We start from the raw sequence: 14,770 nt of genomic DNA, 5'->3' as shown, positions 1-14,770 counted from the left end.
ACCAAAGACAAAGCTGCATCAAAATTTTCTTGTTTTGATATTGTGACAACTCCGTTCTTGCTTAAAATAGAATGAATTGTAAAATAGAAGTTTTGGTTATTAATTACACTTGGAGTATGATTGAAGGAGAAAAATGCCTTGATATATCTCTCATATCTTCAGTCAACACACGTTAGAATTTCACAAATGAACTACTATAAGTAAGAAATCAGATGAAATCAATAACGTTGATGCACACAATCAGAAACAGAAAGAATCATTGGGGACTGATGTGGCATAATAAACACAAATTTAAAGAAGGAATAATGATTTTTTTAATCGTGTATATGAAATCCAAAATGAAATGAAATAAATATCTGGGTATCATAGCCAAAAAAACATGCCACCAATTCAAACAATCACACTGTCAAAGAGACAGAATAATTAAAGTACTTACCTAATGATGTATAAATGCAAATTCAATAGATTATGCCTCTTAAATAGAAAATGTATATATCAAATGAAATCTAAAAAATAGCAAAGGTCTTGAATTACTTCAAGATCAGACTCTTGTATTTCAAAATATTGCATGAATTCTTCCCAGTAAGAACAGAAAATGCAACAAGAATTTTTGAATTGACAAATGAACCAATCAAAGATGCACCTAGTAGGAAGAAAAGGTTAAAAATAATCAATGCCATCATCTTAACTTCAACTAATGAAAAATAAACAATGAAACAAAATAGTAACCACATTGTAGCATTTCAAATTCTTTGAGTTCATCAATTGTTGCAATAACATCATCAGTTACAAATTATTCTTCCATATTTACCGTTGCTTTTTCTTAATTCAAATGAATTAGATCCTTGATAAAAAATTATCAGTATTACCTCTTTTTATCTGGCATTTTTATTCTCTATTTTCACTCATTTTCTATTATGTATTTTATTGTAAGATAAAAAAATTAGTATTTTCTAATTTTTTTAAAATATACAATCATTTTGGATAAAATTCTATTTTAAAAAGATACCTATCTTGAAGAAAATTGTAATACACAGACATGACAACAAACTTTATTGACCTTTTTTTGTCAATTGTCTCTATCTCTGCTAGTATCTTCTACCTCGTCAATATAGAAATGTGTAATGAAGGATATTTACAATCAAGATATTAAAGGAAAATATAATGAATTTGCCACTCATAAAAAGGGCTATAGTTATAGTGCCCAAATTTATTGCCAAATCAAGATATGTTTTGCCTTTGCTGATCTTATCCCAAATTTTAGTGCCATTTGAGAAATAAAAAGTAGAAGTCAACTAAAATCAAAATTAATCTCAAACCAAAAGTTTCAAATAACTTTGAAAACCCAGAGGCTGCAATAGACGCTCACCTTCACCCAATTTACTGTCAACTTTGTACAAAGGTTATCCTCTAACTTGAACCTTTAGAAGCCAAAACACAAATAAATGACCAAATATATAAATAAAGGACAATTATAGATTTGATGAAAGAAATTTATTAGAATGGATGAAGTTAGTTACCATGTTCCCACCTATCCTCCTAAATATAGAGGTTTAAAAGAGTTAACGGATCTCTTGCAATGAACAAAATTAATTAAATAAATAAAGGACCTGAAAACAGAGCATGCACAATATCAGTTAAAACAAAGTCACCAAAATAATATAATTTAAATAAATAAATAAATAGATAAACTTGATGAGACGATGAGAACTTTTTATATGTGATAATGGAATGTATTACAGAGCAATAAAAAGCATATGAAATTCAAATATGTGAAGCAATAATTAGCTCAGCCAAACCAATTAGAAATTGAATTGGGGTTTGTCAAAACACTATAGGGGTGATTCTAAATAGATACCTATTTGATTCACAATTTTCATTGGAAATATATCTTTATGAAACATGAATGACTTGAAACAAACAAATGAATAATAGGTATGATAGGAAATAAAAAAAGAATGCACACAATATCAAAATGCTGTGACGTATTGTCTGAAAAATTCTGCAAGTGTTTGAAGAGATGTTCTACACCTTGTTCCTCCTAAGGGAAGATAAGGAAAATGGTCAAGAACAAAAAAAAAAAGAGAGAGGCAGAGATATTAATAAAATGATACACATTATCTGCTTTCTCAAGCTCTTTCAATTTTTCCTGCATAGTTTAAGAAAACACAGGAAATGAATTTAAAAGAAAAATGAATAGCAATAAACTTGGCAAGAAATTCGGACGGATAACAGACAATTCAGAATTTGCAAAGAAGTTTGCTTGCAACAAAATTAGATTCCACTTTATTAGTAAGCAAATCAAAATTATAAGAAAGAAAGAAAGAACCTGAAGGAATTTGATGTCATGATCGAGGCGCTTGAGTTATGCAAGAATCCTATGCTTACCCGTGAATTATAGAACCATTACCGACAACACTTTAAGTTGCAACTCGTTTGAATATGTCTGAAACCCTAAACTGCAATTTGATTTTGAGAATGGAATTGTGCGGGAAAATCCCCGCTTCGGCGCACCGGAGAGAACACTGTTCTTTGCTGCAACGTGTCGTCACCACCGATGATGCTAAATTGGGGGGAATACTGTTCTGTGCCTCGTGTATTGAACTGCTTAACTTTTATATTTTAAATAGATTAACTCTTCTCACCTTTATTAGTTATATTATTAGCTTATTAGCTATTTGTTACGTCCTGACCCAGGCCACTTGCAGGTCAACCCGACCCACTGATGACCCGATCCGAGCGGTCGGGCACATGCAGCTCACTACGCGACCCGGATACGCGTCTCTGACAGCTCTCCACTGCAGCTGTGAGGAAGCTTCGAGGAAGGTGGGCCTGTCCTTACAGGGTTCACCTCTGACACGGTATAAATGGGGAAGAACCTGTCCTTCCCCCAAGGTACGTCACTTTTTCCACCTATCATATTCCCCACCTGCACACTAGCTAACTAGAGCGTCGGAGTGTCTTTGCAGGTGGCACCTCCTCTTTCCTTCCACAACGAGAACTCGGCTACCCGGCAGATCCAAACCCAGCACGACCGCGATTGAAGCGTTATCACCCCCTCAAATAACCACCTGACCGGTCCGGCAACCGACAACCGAACACTATTCAAATTAAAAAAAATTTCAAGTATAACTTATTCAATAAATAAACTCAAATTGTTAATTTAAACTTATGAAATAAATAAAATGACTTCATAAACTCGTAAGTATCTTCAATCCAAAATAACATAAAGAATATAAATTTTATAAAATAAAAATTTAGTTTTGATACAATTTGAATATTTTAGAATTATGCTTATTTACCCATTCATATATATTCATGCCAAAATTAGGGATAAAGTATATTTTTATTTTAAAATTTTATTTTTATTTTAATTTTGTCCTAAAATTTTTTTTATTTACATTAAATATACCCATGACGACTAATTTTTTAAAAATCTTAAGACTAATTCAGTAACAATTTTACGAGAACAAATCAACACAAACAAACTAAAACTAATTGTCATGCATTATTATATTATTATTGAATTAGTCCTAAATTTTTTAAAAATTTAACTATAAAAAATATATTTAATATAAATAAATTTTTTTTAAAAAAATTGTTCTTACCCTGACCCAATAATAAAGGCCCAGGTCCAAATAAAAGGCCTAGTCCAGAGGATTGAGCCTTACTAAACACCAACCTTCACACTTAGAGGTCGGTGTCAAACCCGACTTACTCCCAAGAAGTCGGGACGGAGAATGGTTGGCAGATAAGCACTCATTCAAATGAGTAACTGCCCCTAAAATCTCTCTAACTACTTTTCGAGCCATATCTTAACCTCCCTAAGATAATGGAACGGTTAACACCCTAAAAATATGGCACTACTCCAACGGTGGTTATTGGCTCACCACTATAAATACACTGACACCCCTCAGGTATCTCTAAGCCCAATACTCTCTAGACCTGCTCACACCCTTGCTAACTTAGGCATCGGAGTGTCTTTGCAGGTACCACCCCCATTCATTCACGAGCACAAGTCGGAAGGAGGCTCCAACGTGCAGACTAGTTCAGAAGCCGCCATCCGCGGACGATTGGGCCATCCAATTCCATCCAGTCCATCAATCTCCGGTTACCCACCGTAACATTGGCGCCGTTGCCAGGGACCTGAGAGATCATCCAACGATGGCAGATAGATCCCACGAAGAAGGCCATGTGGAGACAGACTCTGAACAAGAGAATCTGGACACAGGCAACAACGATGTGGACCTCACCCTCCACCAAGAAATCGATAATCAACACAGAGAAGGCACTTCCGGAATAAAGAATCCGAAGGTAAACTCCTCAGAAGGGCGCGAGTCAGAAAAAGAAGGACCACCCCATGTAACTGAACTCATGGGATTAGTCCACAACCGCCTGGAACAATTAGAGCAGGAGCGAGAACGACAAAAGGAAACTGAAAAGAGCCTAAAAGAGAAGATGGAACGACGAAAAGAGTTAGAAAGAAAGCTCTTACAGTTGGAATCCTCCCTCAAAAGTCGCAACTCCCGCAACGAACAAGAAGAACCACCCTTAGGTGGGGAGGATCCCTTCAGCGAGGACATCATGAGGGCTAAAGTTTCGAGAAACTTCAAAAGCCCTGACATGGACCTCTATGACGGGACCACGGATCCAAAGCATCACCTGAGCAACTTAAAAAGTCGGATGTACCTAGCTGACGCTTCCGACGCTACACGATGCAAAGCCTTCCCGACCACTCTATCGAAAGCAGCGATGAAGTGGTTCGATAGCCTCCCCCCGAGGTCGGTTACTAGTTTTGAAGACCTCTCAAGGAAGTTTTTGATGAGGTTCTCAATCCAGAAAGACAAAGTAAAACATGCACCGAGCCTCCTGGGAATAAAACAGGAGATCGGAGAATCTTTGCGAGCCTATATGGAAAGATTTAACAAAGCATGTTTGGAGATTCAAGACCTGCCCACAGAGGCAGTCATAATGGGATTAGTCAATGGCCTCAGAGAAGGTCCCTTCTCGCAGTCCATATCTAAAAGACATCCCGTTTCTCTAAGTGATGTACAGGAAAGAGCTGAAAAGTACATCAATATGGAGGAAAACGCCAAACTAAGAGACCTGAGTTGGCGACTTAGGCCCCCTCCCTCAACAAAAGAGAGGGAAAGGGAAACCAAGAAAAAGGAAGAACTCGGTCTCGAAAGGCCAATAAAATATCACTCTTATACTCCTCTGAAAGTCTCTATAGTGGACGTATACAGAGAGATTTGTAACACTGAGAGATTGCCACCCCCTAGACCCATTAAAAATAAAAAAGGGGGAAGCCGCAACGATTACTGCGAGTACCATAAGATATATGGTCACTCCACAAACGACTGTTACGACCTTAAAAATGTGATAGAAAAGCTGGCTAGAGAAGGTCGGCTTGATAGATATCTCATAGAAAGGTCGGACGGTCACGGAAAGAGAAAGCGAGACGACATGGATAGAAGAGACCCACCACCGCAGACACCAGAGAGACATATCCACATGATCTCAGGAGGGTTCGCAGGAGGAGGACTCACCAAATCCTCTCGCAAAAGATATCTCAAAAGAGTCTATCAGGTCGGGGAAGAGTCATCCGACCTCCCTACCATTTCATTCACAAAAGAAGATGGGCGAGGAATAATCCCTGGACATGATGATCCAGTAGTGATAACCATGATCCTAGCAAATGCCCATCTCCACAGAACCCTGGTGGACCAAGGAAGCTCGGCGGACATCCTTTTTAAACCCGCTTTCGACAAGCTAGGGTTAGATGAGAAAGAATTAAGAGCCTACCCCGACACCCTATATGGATTAGGGGACACGCCAATAAAACCACTAGGATTTTTGCCCCTTCACACTACTTTTGGAAAAGGGGAAAAATCAAAGACTCTGAGTATAGACTTCATAGTCATCGATGTGGGATCAGCATATAATGCTTTAATCGGCAGAGCTACCCTCAATCGACTCGGAGCAGTGGTATCCACTCCTCACCTCTGCATGAAATTTCCGACCTCAGCGGGAATAGCAACGGTAAGGGGAGACCAAAAATTGGCGAGGAAATGCTACAATGAAAGCCTAAATCTGAGAGGAAAGGGTAGAGAAGTTAACACAATAGAGCTCGGTGGCGCAAGGGCCAGAGAAGAGCTGCGACCACAACCAGGATGAAAAACCGAGGAGATACAGGTTGGTAAAGAGGAAGGGAAGAACACTCATATAGGAGCCAACCTAGGGGAAACTCTAAAACAAGGGTTAACTAGGCTCCTAAGAGATAATTCCGACCTCTTCGCCTGGAAGGCCTCTGACATGCCTGGGATTAACCCCGAGCTCATGTCCCACAAGCTCTCGGTTTATCCAGGATCCCGACCTGTACAACAAAGAAGACGCAAGCTCGGCCCAGAACGAGCCCTAATAGTAGAAGAACAAGTACAGGCACTCCTGGAAGCTGGCTTCATCAGAGAAGTCAAGTACCCAACATGGCTAGTCAATGTAGTGCTAGTCAAAAAACAGAATGGCAAATGGAGAATGTGTGTCGACTACACCGACTTAAATAAGGCATGTCCTAAGGACCCTTATCCCTTGCCAAGTATTGATACCCTAGTAGACTCTAGCTCGGGGTACCAATACTTATCATTTATGGGCGCCTACTCGGGATATAATCAAATCCCAATGTATGAGCCAGACCAAGAGAAAACATCATTCATCACACCCAGAGCTAATTTCTGCTACGTGGTCATGCCATTCGGATTAAAGAATGCGGGGGCCACATATCAAAGGTTGATGAATAAAGTGTTTTTCCCTCATCTGGGGAGTCTAATGGAAGTATACGTCGACGACATGCTGGTAAAAACAAAGAAAGAAGACGACCTCTTGACAGACCTCTCGCAAGTCTTCGACACCATAAGGCTGCACGGGATGAGACTAAATCCCGCAAAGTGCGCCTTCGCAGTGGAAGCAGGGAAATTTCTAGGATTTATGCTAACACAAAGAGGGATCGAAGCCAATCCCGACAAGTGTAGAGCCATCCTCGAAATGAAAAGTCCGACTTGTTTGAGAGAAGTCCAGCAGCTAAATGGCCGACTTGCAGCCCTCTTGGTGCGCGAAATTGTGAACAATACTTTTCACAACTCTCATAATCCCCGGTAATGAACCCCAAAAACTTGGTGTTCAATACCATGGCATAAACACAACTTCGCACAACTAACCAGCAAGTGCACTGGGTCGTCCAAGTAATAAACCTTACGCGAGTAAGGGTCGATCCCACGGAGATTGTTGGTATGAAGCAAGCTATGGTCATCTTGTAAATCTTAGTCAGGCAGACTCAAATGGGTATAGATGATGAATAAAACATAAAGATAAAGATAGAGATACTTATGTAATTCATTGGTGGGAATTTCAGATAAGCGCATGAAGATGCTGTGTCCCTTCCGTCTCTCTGCTTTCCTACTGTCTTCATCCAATCCTTCTTACTCCTTTCCATGGCAAGCTTATGCAAGGGTTTCACCGTTGTCAGTGGCTACCTCCCATCCTCTCAGTGGAAATGTTCAACGCACCCTGTCACGGCACGGCTATCCATCTGTCGGTTCTCGATCAGGCCGGAATAGAATCCAGTGATTCTTTTGCATCTGTCACTAACGCCCCGCCCTCAGGAGTTTGAAGCACGTCACAGTCATTCAATCATTGAATCCTACTCAGAATACCACAGACAAGGTTAGACCTTCCAGATTCTCTTGAATGCCGCCATCAGTTCTAGCCTATACCACGAAGACTCTGATCTCACGGAATGGCTGGCTCGGTTGTCAGGCGAGCACTTGGTTGTCAGGCGATCAACCATGCATCGTGTATCAGGAATCCAAGAGATATTCACCCAATCTAAGGTAGAATGGAGGTGGTTGTCAGGCACACGTTCATAGGTGAGAATGATGATGAGTGTCACGGATCATCACATTCATCAAGTTGAAGAACAAGTGATATCTTAGAACAAGAACAAGCGGAATTGAATAGAAGAACAATAGTAATTGCATTAATACTTCGAGGTACAGCAGAGCTCCACACCTTAATCTATGGTGTGTAGAAACTCCACCGTTGAAAATACATAAGAACAAGGTCTAGGCATGGCCGAATGGCCAGCCTCCCAAAGAGGGTTCAATCATAAAAACATGATCAAAAGATGAAAATATAATAGTAAAAGGTCCTATTTATAGGGAACTAGTAGCTTAAGAATTACAAAGATGAGTAAAAGACATAAAAATCCACTTCCGGGCCCACTTGGTGTGTGCTTGGGCTGAGCAATGAAGCATTTTCGTGTAGAGACTCTTCTTGGAGTTAAACGCCAGCTTTTGTGCCAGTTTGGGCGTTTAACTCCCACTTTGGTGCCAGTTCCGGTGTTTAACGCTGGAATTTCTGAAGGTGACTTTGAACGCCGGTTTGGGCCATCAAATCTTGGGCAAAGTATGGACTATCATATATTGCTGAAAGCCCAGGATGTCTACTTTCCAACGCCGTTGAGAGCGCGCCAATTGGGCTTCTGTAGCTCCAGAAAATCCACTTCGAGTGCAGGGAGGTCAGAATCCAACAACATCTGCAGTCCTTTTCAGTCTCTGAATCAGATTTTTGCTCAGGTCCCTCAATTTCAGCCAGAAAATACCTGAAATCACAGAAAAACATACAAACTCATAGTAAAGTCCAGAAAAGTGAATTTTAACTAAAAACTAATAAAAATATACTAAAAACTAACTAAATCCTACTAGAAACATACTGAAAACAATGCCAAAAAGCGTACAAATTATCCGCTCATCACCTCTCCAGATTTTTGTCAGGATCGGCACTGAAATCCCTTCCACTATTTTCCTTATTAAGAAAGGGATGCCAGTTCAAATGGACTCCTGAATGCGAGGAGGCATTCCAGGAGTTCAAAAAGTTTTTAAGCCAACCTCTTATTCTAACTCGACCCGTACCTGGGAAAGACCTCGTACTGTACTTATCTGTAGCAAACAAGGCTGTCTCGTCAGCCCTGATAAAAGAAGACGAGGTCGGACAACATCCAGTCTACTTCATCAGTAAAGTTCTACAAGGCCCCGAACTAAGGTACCACAAACTAGAAAAGTTTGCTTACTCCTTGGTAGTAGCCTCGCGAAGGTTACAGCCTTACTTTCAAGCTCACACCATAAGAGTCCGTACGAACCAACCCATGAAGCAAATCCTCCAAAAAACGAATGTTGCAGGGAGAATGGTTCAATGGGCAATAGAGCTCTCCGAGTTCGACTTAAGATATGAAACTCGGACAGCGATCAAAGCTCAATGCCTCGCCGACTTCGTTGCAGAATGCGCAGGGGATCAAGAGGAAAAACCAACTACATGGGAACTCTATGTAGATGGATCCTCCAACAAAACGGGAAGCGGCGCAGGCATAATATTAGCGGATGAAAGAGGAACCCAGATAGAGGTTTCCTTAAAATTTGAATTTCTGGCTTCAAATAATCAGGCAGAATATGAAGCCTTGATTGCTGGACTAAAACTAGCAGAAGAAGTCGGTGCTACAAAGGTGATGATATACAGCGACTCACAAGTGATGACCTCCCAGATAAGTGGAGAATACCAGGCAAAAGACCCAAATATGAAGAGGTACTTGGAAAAAACTTTGGAGCACCTCGGGCGTTTTGAGGAAACCGAGGTCAAACACATAACTCGGGATCTAAACAGCAGAGCAGACGCCCTATCCAAATTAGCAAGTACCAAACCAGGAGGGAACAACAGAAGCCTGATCCAAGAAACCCTCCAGGAACCCTCAGTAATAAAAGATAAACAAGAAGTACTTGAGGTAGTCGGTTTAAACCTCGGATGGATGAACCCCTTAGTTGAATACATGAAATTCGACATCCTCCCTAACAAGGAGAAAGAAGCTAAAAAGATCCGAAGGGAAGCACAACACTACACCTTGGTGAGAAATATCCTCTACAGAAGGGGGATATCAACACCATTGTTAAAGTGTGTACCGACCTCAAGAACCACCGAGGTATTGGAGGAAGTACATAGTGGAATCTGCAGAAACCATCTCGGAGCAAGGTCACTAGCCAGGAAAGTAATTCGAGCTGGATTCTATTGGCCGACCTTGCAGAAAGATGCCACAGAATTTGTAAAAAAATGTCAACCATGTCAAATGCATGCAAATTTCCACGTGGCTCCACCAGAAGAGCTTATCAGTATCACTTCTCCATGGCCTTTTGCAAAATGGGGAATGGATTTGTTAGGTCCTTTTCCCCAAGCGCCTGGACAAGTCAAATACCTGATCGTGGGAATAGATTATTTCACAAAGTGGATAGAAGCAGAACCATTGGCCACTATCACCGCTCAAAGAAGTCGGAGGTTCCTCTACAAAAATATCATCACAAGATATGGGATACCTTATTCCATCACTACGGATAATGGAACCCAATTCACCGATGCTACCTTCAGAAGCTTAGTAGCCAGTATGAAAATCAAACATCAGTTCACCTCGGTGGAGCACCCACAAGCCAATGGGCAAGCCGAGGCAGCCAACAAAGTCATACTGGCAGGACTAAAGAAGAGACTACAAGAAGCAAAAGGAGCTTGGGCTGAAGAGCTCCCTCAAGTGCTATGGGCTTACAGGACAACACCCCAATCCGCCACTGGAGAAACACCCTTCCGACTAGTCTATGGTGTGGAGGCAATGATACCAATAGAAATCAATGAGCAAAGTCCAAGGGTAATTCTCCACGACGAGATCGGAAACATACAGGGGCACAAAGAGGAGCTCGACCTGCTCCCCGAAGTCCGAGAAGATGCCCAGATAAGAGAAGCAGCGTTAAAGCAAAGGATGACTACAAGGTACAACAAAAAAGTCATTCGAAGAACATTTGCTCCAGATGATTTGGTCTTAATCAGAAACGACATTGGAGTCAACAAATCAGGAGAAGGAAAGCTCGCCGCAAATTGGAAGGGACCATACAAAGTCAATGAAGTTTTAGGAAAAGGTTATTATAAAATAATCGACCTGAACGGCACTGAGCTCCCGAGGTCGTGGCATGCTTGTAACATGAAAAGGTACTATAGCAAAAAGCGAACTCTACTCCCTGATGTACTCTTTTCCCAACTTCATGATTTTTTCCCAAAAGGGTTTTTTCTGGAGAAGGGTTTTTAACGAGGCATCATAGTAGAGGCTAAGGGAAATAGACTATCAAAACCCTTAGTAGCAAAAAGGTACCTCCCCGATTAATAAAGATCTTTTTCATCTACGATATCTCTTATAAAATCCTTTTCATTTTTTATTTTTTGTCTTTCTACGAAACGCGCCGACTTAAGCTCGACAAAACGTGAAAATCCCATGAACCGACCTAAATGGTCGTCAGGATAAAACGACGAGGTACAAGTCGGTGTAAAGAGGTTATAAGAAGCCGATCGTAAAAACTCGGGAACAAATCCGACTCATATGTCGAAACGAGATCCCGAGTAGAAAAGCTCGGGAATACTTCGATCCATAAATCGGAGTGAAGGACCGAGTAGAAGAAAAACGCATCGCAAAAATAACCTAAGTCATAAAGAACTCACTAAAACTAAGTTGAGTATGAGGGATAATGAAAAGAGATAGGAAAACCCAGGAAGAAGTTTAAAGGCTGTCCCAAAAGCCCTTAAACAAAAAAGCTCAAAAAAACAAACAAGCCAAAAAGAAAACTTTTCAAGAAAAGGTCAAGGGGAATTCAGAAAATCAAAAGGTAACTTAAACCCTTATCCAAAAAAGGGTATTTATTTTGTTAAGTTAAAACCCTTATTTAAAAGGGCACGCATAAAATATTTTGTTTACGGCCTCAAAAGGCCAAAGAAAATTGTTCAAACTAGAAATAAATAAAGAGTTTAAAAAACGGGGGCCCACAGGCCGGACCCCAAATAGCCACAAATCATTTTTTAGAAAGATCACCACCATCGGAATCAGGAGGAGCGCCACCAGAGGTATCCATGGGAGATGAAGAGATAGGAGGAACTGCTGAAGAACTCGGAGCGTCTTTGGAATGAGGAGGGGACTCAATAATCCTCTGCTCCCGAGTCTTCAATTCTGACTCGGAAATAATTACGGGGGCAGGAGGATCCACGATGGCACCATCAATAACAACTTTGTCAGGATGTAAAGGAGAAAGATCCAAGTCGGGAGCAATCACCCTGACTTGCTCCAAGAAAATCCTCCAAGACTCCTCGGCGCCATCAGCAATTGAGTCCTCCAACTCATCATATGCCTTCCGAGAATTCAGCAGATCATTCTTCACAGACACAAGATCCTTGAATAAGCTTTGATAGCTGGCCTGCGCCGTTTTCCTCAACTCCATCTCCATGTTGTACTGGGCTTGCAAAGCCTTCCCTTTCTCCCGGAAGGTATCTCTCTCCTCCCTCAGCTTGGCAATCTCCTTCTTTAACTCTCCCTCATGCTCCTGATATGAGCGAAGCCTTCCCTCTAGCTCCTCGACCTTCGAGGTCGTCCCTAAAGAGCTGAGGGGAGCCTTCTCAAAGATATCCAAGAGCTTGCCACAAACCCCCGCCGCCTTGAGACTCTCCTCGACCATAGTGATAAGGTGGCCCCGAACAGACATATCATCTATGCCTATACGAACATGGGGATAGATATTCTTTCGGACAAACTTAATAGCATCCGCCTTAACCTCACTAGAAGCACCAGACTCTAAAGTCTTGCGCTTCTTTGGATCAGGGGAAGGTCGGACGACGGGGAGCGACTGAGGGGGAGCTGAAGAAGAAATTACGATAGGCTTGGAAAGAGTCCCAACGTTCCGAGGAGGAGGAGGAGGAGAGATAACCCTGGCACCACCGGCCCGAGCGCGAGACTTGGCCTTGGCCTCCTGGACTCTCTGGAAAGATTCTTGAGCATTTGTCTTAGCCATTTCTGAAAGAGAAAAACAATAGCTAAAGAATCAAACAAGTCGGAATGATCAGTGATAAGTCGGAAATTTAAAACAAGAAAAAGCTACCTAGCTGCGCCTGGACAAAGGTCGGAGACCCTTGGAGAAACTTCTTAGTATCCAAATATGGGGCCCTCCCCCACACTTCTCGGAGGAACCCCACAATGGCAGCCTCTACTTCATCCAGGTCATCCAGACCATATTTCTCACAAGGGGAGGCCTCCAGCCAATATAAGGGAAAGCGAGGAGAAGAGTTGTCATCCAGAAAAAAGGGGTGGTGACCCTCTACAGCTTGCACTTTGAAAAAATAATTTTTGAAGTCATGGAAGGATTCGTCAAAAAGGGTGAAAATTCTCCGACCTTGTATGGCTCGGAAGGACACCCATTGCTGTTTGTTGTTTAGCCCACTAAAGGGCTTAGTCATGTGGAAAAGAAAAAAGAAAATCCTCAAAGAAGTCGGGAAGTCCAAAGCTTGACTAATAAATTGATAAATTTTCAGAAAACCCCAAGAGTTGGGGTGAAGTTGGGTAGGGGCAACTCGACAGTGGTGCAAAACAGACATTTCAAAATCCGAAAAAGGAAGAAAGACACCCAGACGGATGATCATACATTCATACATAAAGAAGAAATGAGAAGACGCCTCATTGGCCCTCCTAAAGCAAACCCGGTCTTCTGGACCCGGGACTACCAACTCATACTTCGGCTCGTCATCCTCAGAAACACAAATCCTGTGGTGAGTACGAAGATGAGTAATAAACTCCGCATCAACCAAAGGTTCCTCTCCTAGGACTGTGACATCAACCCATTGAGAAAGAGCCTCTACAGAAGACATTTTCTAAAAACACGACGAAAACCTACAAAGGAAAAAGGAAAAAGAATAAAAAACGAGAGTCCCTAAGGGGATACGAAAGCCTACAACGTCACTTCTCCCTCTCCAAAGAAAATAAAAGCATGCAATCACAAAGCATGTCACAAAAGTAAAACGCTAACCTTTATCCGAAACCGAAGGTTGAATGAAGCAGAGGTCTCCGAATGCAAGAATGAAGCACGAACAAAGAAAGAAGAAATTTGAAAAATTGCAGAAATGAAAAAATGAAAGAGAGGGAAAATATTTATAAACATACTAAGGGGCATAATGGTAAAAGCGGGGCAGTCATTAATGAGAATGCACCATTACCAAAGTCTACGCACATCCCTAACGGACACGACGCTTGATTAGACGTAACCGTCAGAACCGAAGAGACACGGAAAGTCATGTCGGTTTCAGAAAATCACGTCGGTCCTCCAACAAGTCGACTACGATCCCGAGTAAAATACTCGAACCCAAGTCCTATAAAGATCTTGGGCTCAAGTAGGGGCACTGTTCCTACCCTGGCCCAATAATAAAGGCCCAGGTCCAAATAAAAGGCCTAGTCCAGAGGATTGAGCCTTACTAAACACCAACCTTCACACTTAGAGGTCGGTGTCAAACCCGACTTACTCCCAAGAAATCGGGACGGAGAATGGTTGGCAGATAAGCACTCATTCAAATGAGTAACTGCCCCTAAAATCTCTCTAACTACTTTTCGAGCCATATCTTAACCTCCCTAAGATAATGGGACGGTTAACACCCTAAAAATATGGCACTACTCCAACGGTGGTTATTGGCTCACCACTATAAATACACTGACACCCCTCAGGTATCTCTAAGCCCAATACTCTCTAGACCTGCTCACACCCTTGCTAACTTAGGCATCGGAGTGTCTTTGCAGGTACCACCCCCCATTCATTCACGAGCACAAGTCGAAAGGAGGCTCCAACGTGCAGACTAGTTCAGAAGCCGCCATCCGCAGACAATT

Source organism: Arachis stenosperma, chromosome 8, assembly GCF_014773155.1.
Source record: "Arachis stenosperma cultivar V10309 chromosome 8, arast.V10309.gnm1.PFL2, whole genome shotgun sequence".
Taxonomy (NCBI): Eukaryota; Viridiplantae; Streptophyta; class Magnoliopsida; order Fabales; family Fabaceae; genus Arachis; species Arachis stenosperma.
The sequence above is the reverse complement of the archived record's forward strand: the minus strand, read 5'-3'. Positions refer to the sequence as shown.